This window comes from Plectropomus leopardus, chromosome 14, assembly GCF_008729295.1.
Source record: "Plectropomus leopardus isolate mb chromosome 14, YSFRI_Pleo_2.0, whole genome shotgun sequence".
In the NCBI taxonomy this organism is placed as follows: Eukaryota; Metazoa; Chordata; class Actinopteri; order Perciformes; family Serranidae; genus Plectropomus; species Plectropomus leopardus.
The window spans coordinates 28663820-28673269 of NC_056476.1; the positions used below are offsets into that span (position 1 = coordinate 28663820).

At 40.1% G+C, this 9450-nt stretch overlaps 2 non-coding genes across 2 annotated transcripts; both read right to left on the reverse strand.

The window, feature by feature from the left end:
- Positions 1-2560: 2560 nt before the first annotated feature.
- On the reverse strand, positions 2561-2700 carry LOC121954169. The gene has a single exon (XR_006106545.1). It is a non-coding gene; the product is annotated as a U4 spliceosomal RNA (small nuclear RNA).
- An 837-nt stretch (positions 2701-3537) lies between these two features.
- LOC121954179 lies at positions 3538-3678 on the reverse strand. The gene has a single exon (XR_006106554.1). It is a non-coding gene; the product is annotated as a U4 spliceosomal RNA (small nuclear RNA).
- Between the last annotated feature and the right edge of the window lie 5772 nt (positions 3679-9450).

Genomic DNA, 9450 nt, shown 5'->3' on the forward strand with positions numbered 1-9450 from the left:
ACATATTAAGTTTTAATTGTTAACTTAAATGTGTAGTTGTTTTATCTTATAATCATTTAGTTTTTGTTAAGGCCTTTTCTTTGTTTATAATTGTGGCTTCCTTTATGCATGTCTGTTAACTGCATTGCCGTTTGCAAGCTTAGCTTAGCTCTGTGATAGCCATGTGGTACTCTCACTACCTGGGGCTCGCGATTACAGAGCCTGGGTCTGTTGAATTGCACTGTTGCCTCTCGGGAGCATTCCTGCTCCCTTGTTTCCTAGTTTTCCTGGATCCTGGCCGTAACCTTGACTGTGCCTGACCGTGGTGATAGCTGTGCTGATGCTGTGATCCTGCCTTTGGTTGTGCTCGTGCTGTGGCTGTACTGATACTGTGCCCCTCGCTTGCCCTGAATGTGGTCTGGTCCTGGTTGCACCGATGCTGTGATCTTGCCTTTGGACAACTCCCTTTCAACATATGCATGAGACTGTTATCATCTCCCTCAACATCATCATAGAGAGCAATTACTAATTTCACACCTACCATTATTGTAATATGACATGCATCTGTTTCTATTATTGCTGTGCCTCTCTCCCCCTCTCCTCCCCTCTCTCTTTCTCTTTCCTTTTTTGCCATGATTGTATTTCATTTGCTATTACGACATCTATTGCTCGTCTGTCCATCCTGGAAGAGGGATCCCTCATCATCCTCTACCGCTCTTCCTGAGGTTTCTTCCTCTTTTTTTTCCCCGTTACAGGGGTTCTTTTTCGGGAGTTTTTCCTTGGGTGATGTGAGGGTCTAAGGGCAGAGGGATGTCGTACACTGTAAAGCCCTCTGAGGCAAACCATGTTTAGTGATAATGGGCTCTATAAAACTGACTTGACTGACTTTAGGCATCAAACTGTTTTGGGGTTGGGAAGTTGCAGTCATACAGCAGGGAGTGATCGATATTAGCTTGACTTAAGATAACCTAAATTCAGCTAAGCTAAACTAAACTAAGGAGGCTTAAAGTTTTAAAGCTTGCTTATGCTATTGATTGTGATGATAAAAAGGGTTAAAACACATTACTGAGCAAGTATGGTCAGTATCGTCAGCTTTTCAGAAAAATACCACCAGACACAGGCTTGGCTCCAATACAAAACATTCAAGCAACAAGCTGACTTTTAGCCTGCTTTGCTTAGCAGGTACAGCTAACATTATCACAAGTCTCTCACATCTTTTTCTATAATCTGTCAAATATAATCACTATGAATGAAATCAAGTCATTTTGAGGCAGAAACAGCCTTTCAGTGGTAAGATAAGAGCTGCAATCACTTTTTGGCAAATAAGAAATTGCATTTTATGCATTGCATTGGCCCTTTAAAGGTATTATGCGGACGGCAATCAGTTTCTGGCAGACGATGACTTTTAGGCATGCCACAGGCCTGAAAGTCACTTTGTAAAATAATTTTCCACAGCAGAGCAAGAAAATGCAGAGAGTTCAACTCACAATTTGGCGTTAGTCCAGGAAAAACAGTCAGATGAAACCAGCCAGCAGCGGAGATGAATCCTAGAGATGGCAAATTTAACTTCCAAGACTGAACTGTTTAGATACATTTCGTCACTTCCGGCTTCAGCATGTAGCTCGAGACGGGTTTCGAAACGTCAAGTGTTCAGTACCAAACCGATTTATAACAGATCCATACCAAACCCTGACAGAGAGTTTTAAAAGACTGCGGGAAATGTGGGTGTTTGTGTTGTGTTGAGGCAAGGAAAGAGAGGGAGATTTGTGCAAATTGAGCTGAGTTGTTGTTGACGGATAAATACATACATATATACATATAATAATATGTATAAATAGATACACACACACACACTTATTATATATATAAGTGTATATACATGGATTTATATAGATACATATAACAATATATCTATAGCTATACACGCTTTTGGGCTGGGGAAAAGGGAGCTTACAATAAAAACAATAATAAATGGGTGCAATGCAAGCTTCCACCAGCAGATGCCAATGTAGAGAAAACCAGTTTTGAAACATTTCAAAACGTTTCAAGGCAATGGTTTTAAAGTATTGAAATGTTTCAAAGTGTTGAATTTGCCATCTGTAATGAATCCTCCTCAGGAAAAAAAAACGAACAGTCCTCTCCAGTCAAACATGGCGCCCGTCATCAGGCGACTCACCGCCGTTAGCTTTAGCTTACAACTGGCACATTTGCACACAACTAATTAACAATAAATAAGCAACAAATGCACAGAATTGTCCACCATCTGTTGACTCAAACATTTACCAGACTATCAACTGTTTCTCAGTATTTCTTCAGCTCCATGCCTCTTCTCCCGTTGCTCCTCTTTGCATCTCCTCTGTGCACTGTTACTGTCCTGCCCTCTCACCTTCATTTCCTCACTTACCAATTACAGCAGACGGCTTGCCTGTGCCTGTGTGTTCAACTGATCAGAAAACAGGCTCAAACTAAAGGCATAATCCCTGTTTACAATTTTGAGGTAGTGGCAATGATATGTGCATTTCCTGCTACTTGAATTATTTGCAGTGCCATTTGCTTTAACCTTAGCACAAGATGGTAAGCCTTCTCAGAGACCGACCAAAATTTGCCAGAGCTGGCTAGATTTCAGGTCATCTAGGCGGGTTACTGGGTTAAGTTTTCAACCAGCAGTAATCACATTTTAGTAAAACTTCATGGACAATGACATTGCCTCTGCAAAAAAATGTCCATGTATAAACAAGATTAAATTGGGTCTGATGAAACACCCTCAGCACACATGGTGCTTTTCTCTTGCCTGACAGGGATGTAGAGTAATGCTAATTTTGCATGTGATTGGTTCATTGACTATGAACCAAGACTTTTCAGTGAAATGGCAGTCGTGGGGGATGGGGAAATACCAGAGGGCCTGAAAAAGCACAGGTCTTGGCTGGATCTTCGGATCTTCTCATAACGGAGAAAGACTAACTAGAATCCACTTCACGAAAACACAGAATTGAAAAGTAATGCAATACTTCCAGTCTCCTGGAAGTACTTAATTCCAAGCAGGGATTAATCCTCCGGGGCTTAAATACAAAGCCAGTGCGAAACTGTCAAAAATGCAATTCCTTGAAAGGCCACTTGAGGCTGGCTCCAGGAGCGCCTCCATTCCCATAAACACCCATGTCAAAATGGCAAAATTAGCCGCAGAAATAAATATGTTCAGGGCCTGGTTCAAAAATAGTTATGGTCACCGTTGCTATTTTCAGGAATTATGACAATAGGGAGGATGAATTTTATATAACTCACCCATATAGATTCTATTAGGGTGCATTTTTAAAAATTATCCATATATAACAGAAAGATACATGCTTTGGGGTTCATATGGTGTAAATATAGTACATCGCATCTTCATCTGAGGACAATGAACGCAGAACTATCTTTTCTACCAGGACAAAACAGATTTGCTTGCCCAAAGACAGAATGAATACCTAAATCATGAATGCAACCTACAGTAGTGGACAGAGTCCAACCCATATGTGTCCATGCAAAACTCAGTTTCTAACCTCAGAACAAGATGGTAAGTCTTCTTAGAGACCAGCAATAATTGCCAGAGCTGACTATATTTCAAGTCATCTGGGTAGGGTATTGAGTTAAGTTTTTAACCAGCAATAATCACGTCTTGGTAAAACATCATGGACTATGACATTGCCTCTGCAAAAGGATGTCCATGACATACACAAGATTAAATTGGGTCTGATCAAACACCCTCAGCACACATGATGCTTTTCTCTTTCCTGGCGGGGATGTAGAGTAATGTGTATTTTTCATGTGATTGGCTTATTGACTATGAACCAAGCCTTTTTAGTGTAATGGCAGTCATGGGGGATGGGGAAATACTAGAGGGTCTTAAAAAGCACAGGTCTTGGCTGGATTTTCAAACAAATATCTCTGGAGCTTAAATATGAACCCAATGCAAAACTGTCAAAAAGTGCAATTCTTGCCTCTGCGAAAGGATGTCCACCACTTCTTCTTCTTCTTCTTTTCTTGATTTTTGCAACAGCTTTAGAGTGCACATTGCCACATACTGTACAAAAGTGTGTAGCATTACGTTATTTACCCACTGTATTTAAATTCTGGCTATCAGCCGAGTGATGTATAAGAAAGTAAAGAAACTTAACTGGGCCATAGTCCTGTTTCACACAGCGTGCATCATCAGAGCATGAGCAGCGCCGAGCGTGTCGTTTTTTATTTTAGCACCCATGTTATCAAATGAGAGCGTGCACACTGCTTTTCAGTGTTTTCATCTGAGGTAGTAGACATAATGCATCCGCAAAAACAATTTCAATCCTACAGCGCATGTCTCTCCTCTTTCACCTAAACCACCAAGCTGTCAATTCCCAATATCTATCAGGTTGGCCTACCACCTCTCTAAAAAGAGTTCAATGATGATTTGGTCATTGTGTCAGGGAAAAATATCTATCAAAATGGCCTACCACCTGTACAAACAGAGTTAAATGCAGAGTAGGTCATTCTGATAGGTACAAATGTCTATCAGAATGGCCTACCACCTATATAAATAAAGTTATATGTAGAGTAGGCCATACTGATTTAGCTTATTGACTATGAGCCACGCCTTTTCAGTGTAATGGCAGTCATGAGGGAGGGGGAAATACTAGACCTTTTGGATAACCTTCTTTGTTAGATTACTGTGCTTCCCCGAGATTACACAATAAAGGCATATTAAATAAAGGATAACAGGGTGTCAAAAACTGCTTTGTACATCACCTCTGCAAGGGTTTGGGTTGGTATTTCAACCAGAAATATAAACACATTTCAATCCATCTTCATAGAGGGGCATCCAGCAGCTCACCTGATAGAGCAGACTCTTTGTACAAAGGTTATGTCCTCGCTGCAGCGATGGCGGGTTTGATTCCAACTCATGGTCCTTTGCTGCATGTCATCCCCTCTCTCTCTTTGTCTCCAATACAGAGGATCTGTGGGTGTTTAGAAACCCTGAATATTAGTTTGCACATTCTAAGTAAAGTCATCTCTTAATAGTGACAAGTTAATATTTTTCCGTTGGAAAAAAAAAACAAAAAAACGTCTTAATGTTCTAATTTTTTTTTAGGGCCTCTGTCAGTCATGAGCCCTTAGAATCGTCCTAAATTTCTCTCCCACACAGCATTGCTCTGAGGTTTACAGTATAGTACAAAACAGTTTTAAATTTCTCTCACCTCACTGTTTCTTAAAAAGCCATGTAGATAGTCCTTGCTGTGATTATATTAAGATCCAGATTTTTTGTCTTAAAAGTTGTTCTGAACATTTTGGTGGCAGTATTTTGAATCGTTCTCTCCTGTGTGTAACAAACAGTCATGTTGTCTATGTTTTTAATAGCTTGTATTTGTTGTTTGAGGGCAAAGTTTAAATTTGACCTTGAAGTTAAATGTTTGTATCGTTGGGTGTGGGTTCTTAAAATTGTGTGGTGGGATTTGAGAAAATGGTGAGTTGTTCCAGTAATTGTGTCTAAGCAGTTAAAAAAGAACTGTAATATTTCTTTCACACAATGTACGACAGCGTGGAAGATATTCCACACAAGGTGCCAGCAGGTGGCAGTACAAGATAATTGATTTAAATGAATAACTTCATAGTGTACTGTGCAGGGACACTGGAAATGACTGTGTTACTGGTCTATTACAGATAGTATCTTTGTCATACTCTGTCTTGGTCCATACTTTCTTTGAGTCATGCTAATGTAAAACTGTGAGCTTGTATATCTTATTTGTGCTGTGAACTGTGCGTAGTTCAGTGGTTTGTGATGTTTTTGGTTTGTGACTTAAAAATGGACCCATGTCTTTCTAGGTCTCACTGTGTCTTTGTATGAGTTGTGAACAGGTAAACCAGAGACCTGAAGAGGTGATAGTACAAAATAAGGATTATTTCACAAGAAAAAAATGTTTGTGAAAATGATAATAATGTGCATAAGACTTGTAGGCTCAATCTCCACATAAACACACAGTACATGTACATACACATACAGTACATTACTAGTTCCCACACTGGGGTCTTGACCCCCAATAGCTTCAACAAGGATATTAGGCCTTCTTGATTTCGAAGGGAAACTTTTGCAGTTTTCAACCAGCTATGTATCAAAACAATGTGAATAGTGTATACAGGGGCGTAGCCATCATTTCAGAAGTGAGGGGGGCAGATTGTTCAGGAATAAGCTGACTTTTATTGAGCGATTTTTCATCCTCTCATATTCTATTGAGCCTCTCCTTAGCAGCTTAAGAACCAAATAACCACAAACAGGCACAATAAGGCACACGGGGACCGACTCAAGTTCTTTAAAATGATCAAAATCTTATACTATCAAAATCAAAAGTTTGAGCTGCCAAGCTCTGGTTGAGTTGACACAGAATGACCCTCAAGCATCTACAATTTCCCTATAATTAATTAGAATTTACCTATAGCCATTAGTTATAATCTCTCGCTGCAAGCTGCCTTTTCCCTGCTCTGTCTATTGCAAACATGCAGATTAAAAAAAATATGCAAACTGCAATGCAATAATCTTAAATAGAATTGATAGTAGTAATTGTGAAATAGCTGTGGAAATTAATCTCATAGTCTCTTTTATGCTATAGATGCATTTTCTCAGCCAATTATAATCTCTCCTCACCTGTAAAGCCCCTGAATTACCACAAGTGTTGCATTCTGGTCCACCCTCTCCTCCATGCTCTTTCTATTGGAGCATTACAGATTAAAAAATAAGTGCAAAGTAACAGTCAAAACTCTGCACAGAAATGAAGGAGGAGTGGCATGAAGCTAGCATGAAGCTAGCCAGCCAGAGGTAACAATAAGGTTAGCATTCTTGCTCACAGAGCTTTATTAGCATTTAATAATTTGACACCATTTCACGAACATCTTACACAGTTTGTATTGAGGAAGGAATGCAGGTTTTTAGCCTCTTGCTGGTTGGTTTGCTGCTGTACATAATTTGTGGTACTTCAGTTAAAACCAACAGTTCACAGCACTGCTGCCAGCGCAAGTGTCAACTGCGTCATGTAATGAAAAGTGCAGGGGACAGAGGGCAAAGATACAGGAAATGCAGGGGACATGTCCAAAGTGTGTGTATGTTAATGAACAGTAGTAACCTTTCCTGCATCTGATCAATGTCAAGATATCCCTCGCATATGACTTCTTTATCATTTTGCTGGCTCTTGGGCTGTTGCTTGAACTACATGCTGTACTTCTGCATTTTAAATAAGAGAAAAGTGATGTCGCTCCTGTTTTCAAAGGGTTAAAGTGCAGTTACTTAATTGACATAAACTTACAGAGATTAAGTTTAGGCAGGTAAAGTCACTGTGGTTAAGTTAAGAAAAAAACATGTTAAGGACGTACCTTAAAACATGTTTCAAACATGTGTCTTTAGTGGATTGTCCTGTGGGAAAGAGTAGATTTTTTTTTAACCCAACCTGCCACCTAAGAAGACTGCTTGGGACTGCTTCATTGTTGACTGCCGTCATTGCACTGGTCATGTGGTCTTGTACTGACCGAGTTCATTTTGGATTCAGAACTTTCGTACTTGCTCAGAGTTATGTGATGCAGTAACAGCTCTTGTAGGTCCTGCTACATCATGAGGGAGCCCACTGACAAGCACATAGCCATAGCATAATGTGACATTGAAAAGCCAAAAAAGTGTTTACATTGCAGTTTTGGGAAATATGGCTTTTTTTGAATCGCCTAAAATACCACCTCATGTGAGCGCAAAGACTTTTTTTTTTTTTTCGAAATTTACATTTTTCCAAATTTACAGTTTCAATTGTGCAATTTGAATTTGTTAATGAAATCCTGCCTGCTACTTGAGCTGCTGTGACATGTGAATTTCCCCGGTGTGGAATCAATAAAGTTTTATCTTATTTTATCATACCTTATCTATAGAAAAGGGGTCCCTTCTGGAAGACAGTTGGGAACCACATACAGTCCGTCATGTCATGCACTGCCATCCACAGGGTCAGATCTGAATCATCACCCTCTGATAGCTCACACTCAAGCTCCTCCAGGAAGGAAAAAAAAAGGTCAAATACAATTTTTTTTCTCCTTCCTCTCTCCATTTTCACCACTCATTAAAGAAGAGTGATGGTTTCCACAGATGCACACACACACACACATGCACCCACACCAGGTACAACAGTTAACCCAGACCACAAACCTGGCAAATATGGGAGCAATTACCTAGAGGCCACACGGAGCGACTCTTTGGTGAGCAACCCTGAACATATATAATGTTGGTATACTCAAAGGGTACAACACACACACACACACACACACACACACACAGGTACATGCAAACCACTGTAGCACATGTGCAAATATTTACAGTATCCTCATATTAGTACTACTACTGCTGTATACTCACCTTTCCAAGCGTCTCTTGCCACCAGACTTACACTGATCTAAGAGCAGCTCAATGAAACCTACAGCAGTTAAACAAAAATAAAATATTACAGTAGCCTACAGCTATTCTTACGATCTAAAGTAAGTCCAATACGCTACTTGAACATGTCAATGCAATGCTATGGAATGGTGTATTCAGTTTATTGAGATGTGCAAACTGAAATTGTAATTGTTTACGTGACCAATTTGAAAATATTACTTTTCTCCTTGCTAATTAGTTAGTAATAACATCAACAATGGCTCTGTTCTATCCAAGTGTCCCGGTAAGCCATGATTTGGTGGCCCTGAAAGCTAAATGCACAGCCAGTTAAGAAAGCGCATGCAAATAGATAAAGCACAAGAAAATTAAGAAAACAACTCAACTAGTATGTCCACGCATAGCTGAAAACAGACAGCTAAAAACACCACATGAAAAAACGCAACTGAATACCACAAAAAGCTGCAGGAAGCACCACATGACAACAAAAAATGTTTCCAGGGGGACACTGAAAAGTGAGGAACTCAGCTGAGATAACACATTCTCATCCCAGCTCATCATATGTTGCAGTTTTGTCAGTGACCCTTCATGTCTACTTATGATATTTTAGGTGTCCTTATGTGTCGGCTGTTTACACTCCGGGATGCTGTTACTGTGATGTCAACAAATGCACATGGTGGGATGACGCAGAAAGTCATTATGTTTACCCAGCATAAGCACATGGCAACCAACATAGACGGTCATGATGATTATGAGTAGGCAACAAATTCATGGTTAGGTTTTAGGCAAAAGAGGCACATGGTGAGGTGTAGAAAAAAAAAAACATCTCACATCATCACAGGAAGCAAACTCTGTACTCTGGCATGAAAGACCACCACCCCTGCTGCCCTCCCTATAAGCACAGTCAGGCTCCTGATATTCCATCATTTCCAGCAGCTTTTCAATCTGATGCCGTCCTTCCTACTGGTATGGAGGGATGGGCTTTATGACCTATACTGCAGACAGACACCAAAGGGCGACCAAGACTGAAAAGCTATACTTTTGGGGAACTGTCATGTTGTCTA